Here is a 20,451-nt window from a genome sequence, read left to right as displayed (position 1 = left end):
AAGTTCTGATATTCTGAGTTTCATGTTCATCGAGTTCAAATTATTTTTGTTATTTCTTTTTGTTTTTTCTTTAACCCTTATAGTCTTATAAGTATACATTTAATTTCTAAATGTCTGGGAATACTCCAGTTATTATTGATACTTTATAATATAATCAGATTTGTAGAAAATGCTATACATTATTTTAATACTTCATTGTACATAGTTACTCTATGGCCCGTGATACGATCATTTTGGTGGCTATTCCATATGTACTCTTGAAGAATGTGTTTTCTGCTGTTGTGTTCCAAAAATGTGAGTACGTTCAGGTTAATTTATAATTTACAAGGATAATCACACCTTCGATAGCTTTACTGTTTTGATTTACGTTTTCTATCCATTACAGAGAAAAGAAGGTTGAAACCTACATCTCTAATATTGAATTTGTATATTTCTCCTTTCATTGCTGTCTTACTTTACATATCTTAGAGCTAATATTAGGTGCACAAGCATTTGAGATTCTGTCTTTTTGAAATACTACCCTGCTGTCTTTATAAAATACCTTTGTCCCTGGAAATATTCTTTCTAAAGCCCACGTGCATGTTCTTCTCTATGACTGGATGATAGCATTTCAATCTGCACATAGGCCACAATTTCTTTATTCATTTCTCCATTGATGAACATCTAGCTGACTAGATAAGAGACTACAAGGAACATTCACGTGCAAGTTTCTCTGTGATATGGTGGTTCCAAGTTCTGCACATAAATACTCAAAAATGGTATAGCTGGATCATATGTTTCTCTCTCTCTCTCTCTCTCTCTCTCTCTCTCTCTCTCTCTCTCTCCTCTCCCTCAGAAACCTGATGCTGATTTTCAAGGTGCCTGAACTATTTTATATTTCTACCTACAGTGTGTAAACATTCATCTTTTTGGTATGAGGATTTTATTTTAAATATTTTTTGTATGTTAGATATTAATCCTCTATTAGCAAGGATTTTTTTCCCAATCTTTAGTTTTTTATTTTATTTGTCTATTTTTTGAGATTTTCAAACATGTGCACAATGTATTTTGATAACCACCGCTCCCCCTTTAAATGTCTTTCAGAGACCCCACATCACTTTTTCAACTTCACATTCTCCTTTTTTCTTTATAACCTACTGAGTTCAATTTGAGCTGCGTGTATGTACACAGGTGTAGGGCCATTCACTGGAGCATGAGCAACCTATGAGAGGCCACACCTCTGAAGAAAACTGACGTTCTCTCCTCTAGCAACCATCAACTGCCAATAGCTCTCAGCTAAGTGTGGGGCTCCTCCCCTGTCCACACAAGAATATTGTCTGTCTTGATCTTATGCAGGTTTTGTTCAGGTAACCACAGTTACTGTGAGGTCATGAGTGACGCAGCATATCCAGAAGACAAAAGTTGACAGCTTTAGTTCAACAATTCATTCACTAATGCATTAGTAAAGATACGTTTTAGTTTCATGAAATTCCATTTGTCACTTGCCATTATTTTCTGAGCAATCAGAGCACTGTTCAGAAAGTTCTTCCCTATGTTTATATCTTGAAGTGTTTCCTTTAACTTTTTCTTTAAACAATTTGAACGTTTTAGGAGTTCCATTAAGGTATTTTACCCATTTGGAGTTGATTTTTATACAGAGGGAAATATAAGAGTCCAATTCATTCTTTTATATGTGGATATCAAAATTTCTTAGTATCATTTGTTGATGAGGCAGGCTTTTCTTAAAAAAAGTGTTTTGTTTTTCCATATGATTTTTTTATTTTTTTCTATTGTGAAGAATGACATTGTGACTTTAATAGGAATTGCATTGAAACTGTAGATAGGTTTTGGTAGTACAGTCATTTCAGTCTTTGTGGAGGGGGTATGTTGTTGTGCAGATAAGCTCACCTATGAAGGCACATGTGGATATCAAATATTGGCATTAGGATAGCTTCCTCAATTTCTCTCCATCAGTTGCTCTCCACTGAACCTAGAGCCTGATGTTTCAGCTAGACTAGTCGCCAAGCCCTATATATTCACCTATTTCGGGCTCATAGTACTAGGATTACAGGTATGTACTGTAATGTCCAGCTTTTATGTGATTGCAGTGGATCAGTACTCAGGTCCTCATGTTTGTGCAGCAAGTGCTTTCACCTCTGAGCCATCTCCCCAGAATCTTCCCTCCTCTATTTCCACATTATTAATTCTGCTGATCCTTAAGTGTGGAAGCTATGTGCATCTCTTAGTGCCTTATTCTATTTTTTTCTTCAGTCATTTAATTTTTCCATTGTAGAGATCTTTCAATTCCTCAGATTTATTCCAAGATAATTTTTTACTGTTCACGTGATTTCTTTCTCAGCCTGTTTGTTATTGGTATATAGGAAGGTTACCAAATGGTGTATGTTAATTTTGTATCCTGACACATTGCTTAAAGTGTTGAACAGAGCTAAGAGTTTTCTGGTAGAGGCTTCAAGATCTCACATATAAAATTGGACCATGAAAATAAGAACACTTTCACTTACTTCTTTCTTATTTTTAAGTTCTATTTTTCTTTCTCTTGTCTTATTGCTCTAGCTAGAACTTCAAGCACTATATGGATTCACCAGGGAAGGGAGAAGGGAAGGACATACAAGGAACTCTGGAGGTAAAAGGGAAGAAAGAAAGAACACAAAAGGGATAATAGGAGACAGGTCCTATCAAGGGGAAAATGGGGGGACTTACTGGGGAGGGAAGAGGGAGGTTAGACACTGAGAAAGGAGAAATAAAAAGTCAGAGAAAAATGTATTAACTCACCCCCCCATGAAAAATACACATACAATATCTGAACATTAGTGCATGTGTATACCTGACAGCTATATAACAAAGAACACAGAGCCAGACAGGAGAAAGCACCCTTCCAGTTGTAGAATAGAGTAGTCCAAGAGACTCCCAAAATTACACAGGCTATTGCCACAGCTCTTGATTACCTCCTAGAACCTCAAGGTAAGACCCAATGAGGAAGACAGGACATACTGCAGACACAGGACTTGGAACAATGGAGCTAGAATTGACCTGGAGGCCTTCTCCCTGAAGATTACCTCTCAGTTCTGGAGGATACTATGCAAGTTGCTAAGGGAGAAAATCAATTAATGGTCCAGTCCAGTTCTAAAACTTAATAACCACAAAAACTGGCACAGCGAGCTACTTCTATTTGTGCAGTAGTGATACTTTTATCTAGGAAGTAATCACAGCTATCAATTGGATTTGGAGCGCTCTCAATGGGAGGTAACTCATGGGTGGAACTGTTAAATACAGCCAAATGCACATGGCTGGAGAGGTCGCAGATCGTAGAGAAAACCCTGTCTTTCATATCTCTAGACAAATGAAATTTCTTATCATATGCTAAATATGGATCCTTATATTTACAGACAAATGTACCATACACCACTAATCAAAGACGCTTCTTTTTAGTAACAAATGGAGGCTATTACGGAGTTCCTCAACTGGTCACACACTGAGACTATATGTCTGAGATATGCCCAGCCCTAAGTAACACATGTACAGTGAAAATACTACACCTAAGACTCATGGAACATAGCAGAAAAGTGGGTAGAGAGAAAAACTACTAAGACATCTCTCAACTCTTACCAGCAAAGCTTCCTTAAACAACAGAATGTGATGCACACAGAAGACCACAACTGGCTAAATTATAGAGAATAAGAAAAACCCTATGCATTGAATTTACATCATCTTTTCAGAAATGGAGCAAGTAATGTCCTTAGCCTAAGAATAGTAGTGTTGCCTTGATTCTTGTCATATACACAGATGACCTTGACCCTCAGTACTACTCATCTTCTTGGTTCTGGTAAACATAGTTAAAGGGATGCTCACTAGTTCTTACAGTACAGACAGCAACCCTAGTACAAAAGGCTGAAATGTTGCAGATGTAGAGTGGGGATAGGGCTCCACCAATGGAAAATTCTATGCCTCACCTCATGTAGCAGAGTCACGGGAAAAATGTAGGCTCTACACTTATTCTTACACTAAAAATACAATGTAAAATTATCTTCAGGCTGTATGTTTAAGTTATACCTGTAACAACAGTGAAGATCATGTTTAGCCTTGACTTTCATGCCAAGAATGTGTCATAATAAAATGTAAAGATCCCAGTATCCCAGAAGATACCAAATCCAAGACATTTTTCTTCTCAAGAATTTCCAATAATGAATATTAACCCTATATCTCAAAATTGGATCACTTTATTAGCAGCCTGCAAATTGAGTGCTTTGTTAATGGATTGTTACATGTATTGCTCTACTTATATGTATAGGAAAGAGAAAGCTGATTCTTAAATTTAGATCTTTAAAGAATTCACCAGATTATGTGCACATATCCATTTACTACAGAGCATATCATCAGTTGGTTGAAGCCTATGAACAACTACAGGTCAGAACTTTTCTTTGAGAGAGCAAATTTATTTTGGAGAAGCAAATCCATTGTGAGAAGTGTCAGGTAAGATTTGTTTTTCCTTTTAGTCATATCTAAAGTCACTGTGTTTAAATGTAAGCAACAGACTGGCAAAGATGTTTTCTTAAAAGATGATGTTTTCTTAAAAGATGATGTTTTATTTGCCATCCAGACAAAATGGAATGCGCCTGAGTGGAAGGAGTCCTACTAGTATGTTACTGGTCAATATAATTTGTACTTCCTCTTGGTTGACTGTGATTCTACTGACTTGCAAAATAATGTACTTTTTTCCTTAAAGGAACTTGGTTACCTTAAACTTTCATGTAAAGCCCCTGTACCTGTTTGAATTCAACGTTCATACTTCACATGTTCAACTGAAGCAAACTACTTCCTCCCTCAGTAAACTGAATCTGCTGCCAAAAAAAAAGGAAAAAAGAAGCTGCAGAGTGTGTGACCCTGGGTAGGAATCCTGTATTAAACCTCAGCCATGCAAGGTTCGGGGGCCACTGTGGAAGAGACTGTAGAAAGATTGTAAGAGCCAGGGTTGGTGCATGAACACAAAGAAACAGAGGCTTTTAGGCCACTGGAAACTTGTTCATATAAACATGCAGCAATGCTGACAGCATGCACAAGACCCATGCTGACTCAATCAGGCAAAAATCCATCTTGGAGCAGGGATAATGGGCAGCAGGCCCCAACGCTAGCCAAGGAACTATGGAAAAATGATACTGTGGGATGAGGGAGAGTATATCTTCTTTAAAGGAAATACTGTAGATAGGTTGACTAGACTCCAGTGGATGAACTTGCACCGAGGAACATCTGGATAGAAATGCTTGACTGAACAGGGCATAGCACATTTGACGAATAGCTGAAAACTGGTGGGAGGGTATGGAAGGGAGGGAGAGGGAGAGGGTCTAAATTTGATTAAGGTGTATTATATGAAATTCACAAAAACTCAATAAAAATGTCAAAAATGAAATAAAAGAAAAAAACCTACCTTAAAGAAAAGCTGGGCAAACAAGATGTTTTGAGAGGAGATGAAACATTCTATCCTGCAGAAGCTGGTTAAGTTCAGTAAGTAAACAACTCAATATCTTCAGGGAGTCCCTAAAATTGACCAAATTCATTAGGTCTTTCCCTCCCAAAGACTGCTGAGAGACACTCTCAGAGAAACCAAACTGCCTGGAAGAAGCAAAGACCATTCAGTATGCTGGGAAGAGGCTCCTGAGGTTCCTGGAAAGGATACCCTCAAACCCATTGAGCTTCTTACACCTACTGCAGTGCACTCTAGGTTTCCTGTTTACTGAGCTCCTGTGCTGGTGTCAGCATTTGGTGATACAGCTGTCTTTGAGTCATTTCTGCTTCCTGACCTATATTCCTGTAAGTAACCCCAATAAAACTCATTGTATCACAAAACACTAGATGGAATTAAGAATGGAGAAAGTGAATACTTTGCTTTATTCCTAGTAGAAGTGTTTTGAATTGTTCCCCATTTAGTGTTGGACTGGCAATAGCCTGCACATAGCCGTGCACAGTTGCGTATGTTGAAATATCCTTCTTTATCTGTTTTTCTTTAGGCCTTTTGTTAACTCTGTGGGAACACTTTTATACATTTATTAAGTAATCATGTGATTTCTGCCCTGAATTCATTTACATGATATATTAAATTTATTAATTTTCATGTATTGAACCTTTTGGATTTCTGGTATGAAGTCAACTTGATCACTGTATTTTAAGTGACCTATATATATTTTAAATGTTTCTTGAATTTGATCTGGAAGTATTAATATTATTATTGAGAATTAGACATATATGTTTATCAGAGAGATTAACCCATAATTTATATTCTTTCCTTCTCTCTCTCTCCCTCTCTTTCTCTCTCTCTCTCTCTGCTCTGTGTGTGTGTGTGTGTGTGTGTGTGTGTGTGTGTGTGTGTGTGTAGTGTGTAGTTTGAGTGTCAGGGTAATACTGGCTTCATAAAAAGAGCCTGATAGTGTTCCTTTCTATTTTATGAACTGAATTGAGATGTGTTGGTTTTAGTGTTGGTTCTGCTTCAGAAATCTGGAAGAATTCACTAGTAGGTGAATTTTAAAGTTAGGAGATGTAACCTGAAGTTCCTCTGAAAGGCTAGACTTGATCAGGGGCAGGTCTAGAGACCCACAATGAGCATGCTGGAAAAAGAGATGGAGCCATCACCATATGGAACACAGGAAACCAGGTGCGCAGACCGAAACAGTGCCTTGTGGACCTTGTGGCCCAGAAGCACAAAAAGTTGATGAAGACCTCAGGCAGGTCGGGCTGACGGTACACGTTTCAAATATAAGCCTATGAGAATTCATGCCTTTTAAGTCACCCTTTCCCAGATGTCATAAATTACTCAAAACCCAAATAGAAGGTATTATATAGGTTTTGTCAATCCACGTTAGAACCCAACCCACGAGACCCTGAGTGAGGGCGTATCTCTCAGGGGGTGGGGAAAATTTAGTGCAGCAGGAGATTTTAATTTTTATTGCTGCTTCAATCTCATCACTTACTGTAGATCTGTTTTAAGTTGTTCATCTCATCTTGGTTTAATTATGGTGGGTAATAAGTGCCTAAGAAAAGCATTTTTCAGATATTTCCAATTTATTGAATGTATGTTTTTAAGGCTTGTCATCATGATTCTGAATTTCATTAGTATCTACTACGACACCTCTCTTTTCATGTCTAATTTTATTGATGTCACTTTTCTTTTGGTTAGTGCTTTGGTCTTGTTTTCTTTTTTGTTTCAAAGAACAGATTCTGTCATTGATTCCTTGTAAATTTTTTTTGTTAATTTTTACTTGACTGTTAGGCTTCTTGTGTTGCCCTTCATAAGTCTCAGGTTCTAGCATTTTCCCTTTTTTGTCTTTTTCTTTGTGTACTCCAACTTTGATAGCTTCTATTCCTGTATTTTCAAGTACATTCATCCTTTATTCTACAGCGTTTAGTCTACAATTAGAACAATCAAACTCTTATTTCATAAATTGAATGTTTAATTCCTTAAATTTCACTTGATTTTTAAAAATTTATCTTCATCTCCTAAGTATCTTATGTTGTCCCTTAAATCTTCCTTAGTCCTATTGATGACACTTAAAAATAATTGTCTCACAATCTTTATTTGCTATTTCCATCACTTCTCCAAATCTGGATCTGCTTCTATGAAGTGATTTTTCTTCTTTGACCACATATTCCCTTCATGTTTTCCTTTTTCAGTAAATGCTACATATTATGGATTTTCTGTAGGGAATGAGTTTTGTTTCTTAATTATCTGGATATTGTCCATCAGTTTAACAGCTATTGTAAACCACAATTATTTCCAACTTTGTTTATGAACTTTTTAAGGACCATCTATTATAGCCTTCTTTCAGAGATAAGTGAGCTCCACTATTAAAGTATTATATTCTGGAGGCTCTCCTTATATTCCTAACTTTGGTTGTCAACTTGACAAACCTGAGAAGTGGGAACCACAATTGAGGCATTCCCTCTATGAGATTGGCCTATGGCATACCTGTGGTACATTTCTTGACTGCTAATTATTGCAGAGGGACCCATCTCACTATAAGTGGTGACATCCTGAGGCAGATGGGTCTGGGCTGTATGAGAAAGATAGCTGAGCAAGTGAAAGGGAGCAAGCCAGAAAGCAGCATTCTTCCTCCATGCTCTGTGCATCAGTTCCTGCCTCCGGTTCCTGCCTTGAGCTCCATTGCTTTAGTTTCTCCTCAGTGGTGGCCTATAACCTGTAAGCCAAATAAAGCCTTTCCTCCCCAAATTGCTTTTGGTCATGGTCATTTTATTTTGGCCATTTTAACACAGCAACAGAGAAAAAACTAGGGCACTCCCAAATGTTATCCTCATGCAGTGATATTTCTCCATTCTGAACAATGAGAATTCATAAGTACCTTTCCCATGTGGACTTACAGCTTTTCAGTGAGTATTCTTTCTCCTCAGATGTTCTTTGCTAAGGCTCATGGCAAAGAATCATGTATACCTACTAGTATTTAGTCAAATATTTGAAGAGACTCTTTGCAGATATCCAGCGTGAGTTATTCCCCTTATCTGTATCTTTCTACATAATCACCTTATATTCAATGCCCTACCCCTCAAATTTTAGCTATCTCCAGATCTCTGAGCCTCAATCTCTGTCTTCTCGTGGGAAAGAATGTCGAGTTTTATTTGAGTTCTTCTGGCACCACAGAAGAAATATGGGGTGTCCACAGGGTTCACCCTTTACTCTCATGAATCATTATCCTATATTTCCTACCATCTGGTATTCAAAAGTCCATTGTTTAATGCATTTTATCCATTTTCTGCTTTTTAATGGTAGATGGGCCGGTTCCACAACAGATATTCCATAAGTGAAAATTTCTAGTAATCTTTTAGAAGAGTCTGGCTGCCTCCAGGCTATTTTTTTTTAATTTTATATGTATGAGTGTTTGCCTTCATGCATGTTAGGGCACCATATGTGTGTGATGCCTGCAAAAGCCATAAGAGGACATTGGATCCCCTGGAACTGTAGTGAAGGATAGTGTTAGCCACCATGTGGGTACTGAGAACTGAACACAGGTCCTCTGCAAGAGCAGCCAATTCTCTTTAACTGCTGAGCCATCTCTCCAGGTCGATTGTCTTCACTTTTTAAATGATGACCTATCAAATATGGTGGACAATGTAATTCAGAACTGCTTCTACTTCAAGAAGCAGTGTTGTTTAAGGGCCCTTAAATAAATACTCTGCTGACAAATTTCTTCCATTCACTTCAGATTTTTGTATTTTTTCAAGATGCCCATGGATGTGTATCTGTTTGGAGATGCTTTAAATAATACTGTACCCATTCAATACATGTATCAAAAAAAAAAAAAATCCAGAGAACTCTGTGATTTCCCTCAGAGCTCTTTAGTAGTAAACAACAGCAGGAAGTAGGATAACAAAATTAGCTGTTATATCTCTCAACACCCACAATTGCATTTCTTCCAGTATGATCCTCTGGAGAGCAGAGCTATTTAACTGATTTTACTTTCTTTTTAAAGGAAGTAACCCTTAAAATAACAAATACTTAATTTAACATCTTCCATATATTCTTCCAGCTCATCCTCTCAAATTTGATCTGCAGACAATGAAACATGGTTTAAATTCACTGACATTCTGTCAACTGTGTCCTTTAGGAACAGATCCCAAGGGCTGCTTTGTTTAAAATGACTGTCATGAGTTGAGTTGTAAAAAGTAATTGGTTCTGTAATTTCATACATGTCAAAATCTGCTACATACTGTTTCCTAATTGCTGTTTTGTGTGTGCATACAGGTGGAAAATCAAATTAGTTGCTCCTGTAGCTATTTGGCATTGTCTATAAGCCACAAAATAGTCAAATAAAATGATGGTTCCTAACCTGGACTCAAACACTTCAAAATCTTTCTCTTCTATAAAAGGTCAAGATCATAAGCTCTTGGGCCCCAGTGCCCTCAGCTGTGAGATGGATCAGCAGAACTTAACCGACCTCTTTAAGTTTCCTTCCATGCATCTCTTACGTTTCAGAGTTTCTAAGATGCTTTACTGGCATTGTACCAACTAGGATTACCTGTTAATCAGCATATGAATGCTTATCTAATACAATAAAAACCAAAATCAACATATTATCTATTATAAGTTATATTTTCTGTACAACTGAAATATTTATCAGCTTTTAATTATTTGTGAATCTTCAGAAGTCTGATAAAAGTTTGGAGATAGGTAAGATGAAAATTCAGGAAAATTTCCTGCTAACTGCCCTTTAGGATGGTTAATATAACATGACATCATTGTTTGTTTACTTCAGTCTATTTTTTTGTATTTGCAATCCTCTGACTTTCCAAGAGAACTAACATTTATTCAAACTCCAGAAATATGTTAAAATATTTGAAACCACTTTAGCATAATTTTACTATTCAAAGTTAAATTAAAGGGAATTTTAATATATAACCAAACTACAAGAAAAACCATCTAGGGCTGGAGAGGTGGCTCAGCAGTTAAGGTTAGAAGTGTGCACTGCTCTTCCAGAGGACCCAAGTTCCATTACCAGCACACAGGAAGGTCAGCTCACAATCACCCATAACTCTAGCTCCAGGAGATACAGCTCCCTTCACTGGCCTCTGCAGGCACATACAATACACACACAGAAACAGGAGAGAGAGAAGAGAGAGAGAGAGAGAGAGAGAGAGAGAGAGAGAGAGAGATTGATTCACATACAGACATACATATATACAAATAATTTTAAATTTTTTAGATCTTTTTTTAAAAGAACACCATCTATACTACAAACAAGAGTGATAGAGAGGCTTTGTGGCACGTACTATGAAGATAGGTAGAATCCAAATATTCCAATTCTAAAACCTGTAACTATTGTATGAGGATTTAAACAAAAGATCTTCATTCTTTTAACTATGTATTAAATTCAGTGCAGTTGTTGTTCATTCTAAATGCTTATGAATACATCACTTCTAGCTTTACCCCTTGGATGAAATGTCTGTGAGAACAGGAGGGAGAAGGGAATAAGCAAGGCTGCTTCTCAGACCATCAGGCCCTAAGTAATGTGGTAGAACACATGAGGCTGAGCAAGTGCTAAGAACTAAAAAGGTTTTTCACCCAGTCCAAATGACAGGTCACTAATTAGGGCATTTCATGGTCACCTGTGTTATGGCTAAGCAATAAATCACAAGTCATGAAAATGTTGGAACTGTGTAACTACATGTCAAAGGCACCAGACCAGATTAATAGGGTTTTAGGAAGTGAGCTAATTAAATCAACATCAACATCCTCTAACCAACTCTGAAGTTTATTTCTCATTTTTTTTCTTTCAGAAGAGAATGAACAAAGAGAGTTGAGACTCTGACTCATAAGTCCTTTAAAAAAACAGCAACCACTAGCCATAGTACATATTTTTTATGTGTCTTCTACTAGGCCAAATCCCATTTTATAGCTGAATTGCTTATCTATAAAAGTGAATTGCTACTCCAGTTGCCCATTAGAATTAACTGTAGAGCTTCAAAATGAAGGTAGATGCCCAGATCCCAACCAGAGCAGTTAAATGGCAACTTTCGTAACAGCCCTCCTCAGTTTATTCAGACATGGCTTGATGAAGACATACCTAGGACATTCTCCATAGAAGCTAGCAACAAAAAGTTAGCAATACCCAGTTCTGTTCCTCTTCTGTATGTAACATTAAGATACGTGTCTGTAGAGAAACCCAGCTATTACTTCCACTCAGAGAACTGCAGAACACAAACTGTCTGTATATCATTCGTCAGCTCATTGAACTTGGCTAAGTCTCTCTACCTTCCTGTGTTCCACTTTCCCACTCTGTGGTGAGAGACTATTACTTGTATTTATATCATAGGTTGTTATAATATTGATTCTTGAATCACCTAGAACCATACCTATTGTTTAATAAGTACAATGATTCATTCCAAACCTCCCCCGGAGAAAGGAAAGAATGCTAACACCAAGGCCAGAGTGATGACTCACTTTCAAGTCCTACTTCTGCCCAAATACTCATTTTGTGAATCTGAAAACATTATTAATGATTCCATCTGTTCACAAAATGGATATAATAAAACTGCCTATCCTGTTGGGCCTGAGGGCATTCACCCATAATCTCAGCAATTTGGGAGCCTGAGACAGGAGTATCACAAGTTCAAGTATAGTGTATGCTGCATAACAAGTTCTAGGACTGGGCTATGCAGTGAGATCCTTTCTCAAAAACCAAAACAACAAAAAATGGGTGCTGATCTTATAAAATTTCTAAAAAGACATTAAATTAAACAACTAGGTTGTGAGCTTAGCACAGCTTTTGTTCAATAATTTCACTGTTTTAGTTAACAGAAGAAGAAACATATTCACTATATACTCCAGTGAGATCTTTCCTTGATTTTTTCCATCTGAGGGGTAAAGGAACATTGTGCTTATAGAGGTCAGCAATTCATTCTCCAGCAGAATGAACAAGGAGCACAATCCACCAAGAAACCGGTCAAGCTTGAAACTGCAGACCTCAGTCATCCCTGGGAGAAAATGGATTATCATCATTAATGTCTGCTATCTCCAGCCCAGATGTAAGAGCCAGAGGCATCTTAATTAGAAGCAGCTTCACAAATTAATCTCTATAATTCTAATACTCCAGAAATTAACCTCTTGTCCTGAGAAGGTCAAGTTAAATGTCAGTCCCTGATAGAACCTGGAGGAGCATTCAGATTCAAGATCAACAACACAGTTGGTCACACAGCTGTGCATTCTTCCTCCAAATTGCCATCGATCTTTCCTAAAGCATAGCTCCAAAGATGTTCAAAAGATAAACAATAGATCTGAGATGGAATTCCTTTTTCTCGATTTTAGTCAGAAAACAGCTGAATACTCAGTAAGAGATGAATCTGTATTTGAACCAGAGTCTCATTTTGGATGGAGAGATGACAAGAGACAAAGGACAAACTTGTTGGTTTTCAAAGGTCAGTGTAACAGAGGAGGATGTATCTGATCCATATTGATTCCATGAAGTACTACAGCTTTCCTGCCTGTTACTAGGTTTAAAGATGAACACCGCTTTCCTTACTGGGTAATTGTGGCAGAAATATATTAAGCTGTTGGTCAATAAATAGCAAGAAGATAAAAATCCACAAAATAAATGGATGACAACACTCCTAAGTTTACAAGATGGTCAAGTGATCTCAATCATTTCTCCATGGTTTCTATAGAGTTAGACATATCTAGAAATAGAGGAAACTAATAATAGGGCTATCTATTTTAATGACAAGTATTTGCTATTTGAGATAAAGCATTTTAAAAATACACTAATATTAAACACAGCCATTCAGCTGTCAAAAAGAAAATGTAAATTGTGTTAATGAGCATAAGGTGTTAGGTAGAACCTTCCAGAAATAAAATCACAGCTGAAGCTAACAGTTAAACAAAATGCCATGTGAAGCAACAGTAAACTCAAAGATGGATTTAGAGCACTGCTCTGTAAGCATCTTATCAAGAAGAGCAGCTTTTTAAATAAATCCTACAAGAACCTCGCTTATCTTCTTACTATTATCAGCACTTAGAATTTGGTTCCATTGAATGGAAAAAACAAAAAGTAAATGGATTCTGTCTTTCAGGATAGTCAGCCAAAAGTTATTTCAGGGTTAGGCTTTTGGTTTGGTTTGGTTGTGGTTTGGTTGTTGTTTTTCATTTATCAGTTTCTGTTTTTCTTATTTTTTTGTCTCTAAGTGAGGATAAGAGAATTTTTAATTTCCCTAATTTATCCTCTCTCCATTAGAGTAACTACTATATTAGGTGACTGTCTGCCGAATGTATGCATTTTAATATGGGCCTAAAAGTAATTTGTCCAAGCACTATGTTAATTATTTGCTTATCACATCATCCCCTGTTTGGAATGTGTCTGTGGTAGCTTGAAAGAGAAATGTCCCCCATAGGTTCATGTATTTGAGCATGTGGTCCCTAGTTAGTGGCACTGTTTGTGGAGGTTATGAAACCCTTAGGAGGTACAGCCTTGCTGGTAGAGGTATGTTTCTGAGAGTGGGCTTTGAGAATTTATATCCTTTCCACACTTCCAGTCCATTTCTCTCTCTCTCTCTCTCTCTCTCTCTCTCTCTCTCTCTCTCTCTCTCTCTCTCTCTCTCTCTATCTCCTTTCTGCATGTAGTTGAAGGTATGCCCTCTCAGCTTTCTGCTCCAGACACAGCAACAAAATGAAGTGTTTTCCTTACTTTTCCTGTTTCTGTGATAAAAATATCCTGACAAAAGCATCCTAAGAAAGGAAGAGATTTTTGGCTCCCAGTTCAGGGTACAGGAAGGTCATGAAGCAGCTGGTCACATTACTCCATAGTCAGAAAGAAGAGAGTAAAGAATGCTGGCACTCAGTTCACGGTTTCCTTTTTATGCCATCTATGATCTCAGCCCAGGAATGGTACAACCCATTACTGAGGTGGGCCTTACCACCCCAGTTATCCTAGTCAAGATAATCTCTCAGAAGCATGCCAGAAGCTAACCAAACCCAAACAATCCCTTACAGGTGTGACTGGATTTGTCTCCTAGGTGATTCCAGATTGATCCTATCAACTTGAAAATCAACACAAACCTTCACAGAAATAAATAACATAGGACTTAAGACTTGACTTAGGTTCAAGAGCCCAAACCTCAGAGAGATGTAAGTCTAAGAAGAGAATGCTTTTTAAGCAAAAATGACATGAATATCAACTTAGCTACTGTTTAGAAATTATAGTTTGTAAAAAAGATAGAATTACATAGTGAATCAACAACTACAAGGTACACAAGTGTTTTGAGTTCAATGGGCCCTGCCAAAAGTATATGTTGGATTCCTAACCCTAAAATATCTCAGAATGTGGCCTTAGACAGCAACTTTAGAAAGTAATGATGTAAAAATGAAGTCATTAATGTAGACTTCAATCCAGTACTACTGATGTCCTTATACAAATATCTAGGAAAAACGAGTTAAATATCTAGGAAAAATATCTAGGAAAAAATGAAGTTAAGCTGTATCCTATAGTTTTATGTTGCTGCAAGGAAATGCTTGATGCTAGATAATTTTGTAAATAGAATTGTTTCATTTAGCACACGTTTCTCAAGGTCTAAGAGCACAGCAGCTGGCACTGGCTTGTGAGAGCCTCATGTAGGACTAGCATACTGAGAACATATTTGGAAGAGATGCAAATACCACTGGTGTGCAGGCTTTGTAACAACTGCTCCTTTGGTAACTAATCCAACCCCCAAGACCCAATTCACTCCCAAGAGATCCAGCTCAGTACCTCTAGAAAAGCATTAATACATTCATGAGGGGGGAATACATACAACTTTATTGTTTCCTCTTGACATCCTTGCATTGGTATCCAATTTTTAAAAATATTTCATTTATTATTATTATTTTATATGTATGAGTGCATTGCCTGCATGTATGTAAGAACACCTATATCATGCGATGCTCATGGATGTCAGAAGAGGGCATTAGATCCCCTGGAACTGGAGATGGGTTGGTTGTTAGCTGCCATGTGGATGCTGGGAATTGAACTCCGGGGCTCTGAAAGAGCAGTCAATGCTTTTAACTGCTGAGCCATCTCTCCAGCCTCAAGGGGACCAAATTTTAACATGCATTCTCCTGGAAACAAATCACATCCCAACCACAGCAAGCTGTGACTAGTTAAGGAAACACTAGAATCCTAGAACACACCCATCCTTAGTGACTCCAGAGGAACATGGCCCTGCACATACCCTGACTTAAGAGTTCTACCTCCATAACTAACAGAAAATAAATGCACATGATTTATGCCACCCAACTCATGGTTCTTCTTTTTATCATTTCTAGGAAATAAATATACAATGTAAGAATATGGCATAATTAAGAACAACTAGTTGCAGCCTTCTATTAGAATGGCAGTCACCTAATTTACCTCTAAATTTGTAACACACCTCATATGTGAAAGCTCTTTACTTTTTGATATTGTTAACTGGATAATTTAGGGATAGTACAGTGGTGATTTCCCCACTGATATATTTTAGAATTAGATAACACATTGCTCTTTTATATGTATTCTTCAGATGCACAGGGAAGAACTAATGCTTATCCAGTGGGGGAGTGGAGGAGCTCAGCAAAGTGAAAAGGGATGAGTTCAGGGAAAGAGGAAAGTCTATCACGGTATCTCTAAGAAGTCCAGGGGAAACCAAACTGAAAAAGATTATTATTAACTTTGATGGATGTTTTTTAGCTAAGACTAAGGCTAACAACATGTTTAAAATGCTGAAGGCACAAATGTAATTTACTGTGGCTGAATGCCATTGGATGAAGTTAATCCACTCATTTTAAGATTGCCTATGTTAGTGTATTTCTCATTACCACACTATTTGCCTGAAATATTGTCAAATAAATATCATATTTCAAGAGCATGTGCATGCACCATAGCTAATAAAAAATACAAAATGAGCATACTGGTAAAACACAGCTATCATGGAGCCAGGCTCCTTAGCTCAAAAGGCTAAGATATGTAGCTAACACGGGATGACCCCATAGCTTTCCAAGCCCAAACTGACATGTGTCAGGGGCAATATTCAGATCTATTCCAAAAGTCATTTATTCATATCCTCAAAGCATATTCACACTGGTGGCTTCATGGTAATACAAAATTTCAGGATGTTACTACAATAGAGTCCCACCCCCAAAGCAACTTTCATGGAAGGAAACGTGCTGCAATCAAAAAGTAATCATTGTTAGTATTTGCTGCCGATGTAGTCTGCACTATGTAGCTTGTTGTCATTATCTGCCTAAAGAGCTATGTCACACTTAGAACTCTTCTAGGGTGGGGAATTACTACTATTCTATAAAGAAAATGAGATTCAAGTAGGCCAAGTAATTTGCCAAAGTTCATTCAGCTACTAAGTGACAACATTTGAACCTATAGCTCTGATTCCCAAGTATTCTGTGATGCCATCTTCTAATTTATACTTTCTCTTGTCCTATGACCTCATTTCCAACATTGTTTAAACATAATTTGATTGTTTTAAATATAAAAAGAGAAAATGGAAATTGTGTCTCTTTCTGGAGTTTCTTTTCCCTTTAAACCTCACAGCAAATTCATATAGAGTGAGCACTATGAAGTGATACTCAGAAAAACGACGCTTTTTAAGGAAAGCATTCTTACTAGATGAATTCATCTGTAGTCATCAGGTTTCTTAAGAAAAGTCTTAATTTAAAGAATTTAGGTCATTTTATTTGCTTAGAGCATTTATTTCTACTTGGGATGCATAAAATATAGTTTCTCTCCAAGACAAGTGAAATCCAGGAGTGTATGAGGCACACTAGGGAAACAGACTTCCAGTTTCTAGATGAAACTCAAAAGGTTTGAGCAGGGGCTAGAGAGATAGCTCAGAAGTTAAAAATATTTGCTCTTGTAGAGGACTGGGATTTGAATGCCAGCACCCACATGGACGCTCACAACCACCTGTAACTCCAGATTCAGGAGGGTCTGCTGCCCTCTTCTGGTCTCCTTGGGATCAGGCAACTATACACATATACAGATAAAAATAACAAATGAATAAAAGTTTAAAAATAAAAGGTTTGTTGGATTAATACGGTTCCCTGTGTTTTTTTTTTTTTAACTAGCTAGGCATTATTTATCTCTCGCATTGTCTAACCCTTCCACCATGGCTTCCCTATTTAAGGTGCCCCATTTTTCCCATTTCTCCCTTAATAATACCCTTCTATGGTCCTACCTCTCTTGAGCTCCTTTTCCCCTTTATCCCCTAGGTTCCTTGTGTAACCTTCCCTCCCCACTCCACTTTAAAAAACCCATTTAAAAATATTTTATTTATTATTTTTATTTTATGTGTATGAATGTATTCCCTGCATGCATGTGAGTGCACCCGTGTCATGCAATGCTGCATAGGTCAGAAGAGGGCTTCAGATTCCCCTGGAACTGGAGTTAAAGATGGTTTGTAGCCAGCATGTGGGTGCTGGGAATTGAACCCGGGTCCTCTGTAAGAGCAGTCAGTGCTCTTAACCACTGAGCCATCTCTCCAGTCCCAATAACCCCATTTTTATCCATATCTCCCATACTAACGCCTGTTTCCTACTGGTCTTATCTTTCAGATTCTTTTCTTTACCTCCCTGGTTCCTTTTCATTATCCTGGTTCCTGTAGTTATGTCTGGGTACATACTCACTTAACAGGATTTGGTGCTAGGATCCACATATGAGGGAGAACATATGTCGATTTTTTTTTCTGAGGTTGTGTTTCTTCTCTTAGTATTACAGTTTCTAGTTCCATCCATTTACCTGCAAATTTCATGATTTCGTCTTTCTTCACTGCTGAGTAAAACTTCATAATATATATAAACCACATTTCATTATCCACTCATCAGTTGAGGGACATTTAGGTGGCAACAAATATAGATGTACAAGTGTCTCTGAAATAGGATGAGTTCTTTGGGTATATGCCAAGGAGTGGTATAACTAGGACAAATGGTAGGTTCATTTGGAGTTTTTAGAGTTTTCTACACTGCTTTCCATAGGGGTTGTACAAGTTTGCAGCCCCACCAGCAGTGGATGAGTGTTTCCCTTTCCCCACATCCTCTCCAATATTTGGTATCATTTGTTCTCTTGATCTTAGCCAGTATGAATGGAGTAAGATGAAATCTTAAAGTGGTTTAAATTTGTATTTCCCTAATTACTAGTGATATTGAACACCTTTCAAGATGCTTCTTAGCCATCTTTATTTCTTCTTTTGAGAACTCTGTTCAGCTCCTTATCCCATCTTTTAATTGGGTTACTTCCTTTCTTGATTCTTTGTTTTTGAGTTCATTATATATTCTGGATGTTAAACCTCTGCCAGGTATGTTGCTGGTGAAGATTTTCTCCCATTCTTTGGGTTTTCTCTTCATTTCCTTGGTTGCTTCTTTTGATGTACAGAAGCTTTTTAGTTTAATGAGGCCCATTTGTTGATTCTTGACCTTGTGTCCTGAGCAATTGATGTCCGGTTTAGAAAATCCTTTCCTACACCTATATCTTGAAGGTTATTGCCTATGTATTCTACTAACAGTTTCAGAGTTTTAGGCTTCACATTGAGGTCTCTGATCCATTTGGAACTGACTTTTGTGCAAGGTGAAAGGTAGGGGTTTAGTTTAATTCTTCTACAGATGGAGATCCAGTTTTGCCAGCACCATTTGCTGAACATGCTGTCTTTCCTCCAGTGAATGCTCTTGGCCCCTTTGTCAAATAACAGGTGGCTGAAATTGAATGTATTCATATTTGGGTCTTCAATTTTGTTCCATTGAGCTACAGGTCTACTTTTGTGCCAGTACCATTCTGCTTTTATGACTATAACTCTGTAATACAGTTTAAAATCTGGTATAGTAATCTCCCAGCATTGCTCTTAGTGCTCAGAGTTGCTTTGGCTATCCAAGGTTTTTTTTGCTTCCATATGAATTTTAAGATGTTCTTTTCCAATTCTGTGAAAAATGTCATGGGGATTTTGATTGGCATTGCATTGAATCTATAAATGGCTTTTGGTAGGATGGACATTTTCACAATATTAATTCTTCCAATCCATAAGCATAGGAGGTCCTTCCATCTTCTGATGTCTTCCTCAACCTCTTTCTTTAAAGATTTAAATTTTCATTATAGAGGTCTTCAATGTCTTTTGTCAGGTTTATTCTGAGATATTTTATTTTTTGAAGCTATTGTGAAGGGGAGTGTTTTAATGTATTCTTTCTCTGATTGCTTGTTATTGGTAAATAGAAAGGCTACAGACTATTGTAGATTAATTTTGTAACCTGCCACTTTACTGACCGTGAAGATAATTTCTAGGATTTTTCTGGTGGAATTTTTGGCATCTCTTAGACATAATATCATATCATCTTCAAAAAGGGATAATTTGATCTCTTTTTTGGCAATTATTACTCCTTTAATTTCCTTCTCTTGTCTTATTGCTCTTGCGAAAGTTTCAAGCACTATGTTAAAGAGAAGTGAAGATAGTGGACAGCCTTGTCTGGTTCCTGTACAGCTAGATCAAGGACTATAATATATGTCTAGGCAAGGTGTATCTGAGATCTTTTGGTCTTTGCCCAAGATTTATCTACATGGCACGTGGTAATTAAAAGTACCAGACTGGTGGAACTAGCCTTCTTGGATGTTTAAAAGCCATACTTTGAAGCCTATGCTAATTTGGTCAGAGGGACATAAAGGACATTTTCGCTCCTTGCCCTCCGAGGTCAACTAAGTTCCAGGGGACTGTGAGCATCTCTCAAAATGTCTTGTAACTGTGGTGAGTCACCTGTCCTCTTGATTAAGGAGGCCATAGAGACCTCATCAAATGGACTTGAACCAGTGTCCAGTCTACAAAGAGGATGGTCAACACAGAGGGAATATTTCCTCCATGCTTCCAAGTGAAGCTAGCCATGGTCAAGGAGGACCTTTGACTTATCTTCACTTAGATGGAACTGGTAAAAGAAAGGAGTCAGGGGCTCCTCCCAAGCCCATG

The sequence above is a fragment of the Nannospalax galili genome, unplaced genomic scaffold, assembly GCF_000622305.1.
Source record: "Nannospalax galili isolate Female #2095 unplaced genomic scaffold, S.galili_v1.0 scaffold846, whole genome shotgun sequence".
NCBI classification, from domain to species: domain Eukaryota; kingdom Metazoa; phylum Chordata; class Mammalia; order Rodentia; family Spalacidae; genus Nannospalax; species Nannospalax galili.
The sequence above is the reverse complement of the archived record's forward strand: the minus strand, read 5'-3'. Positions refer to the sequence as shown.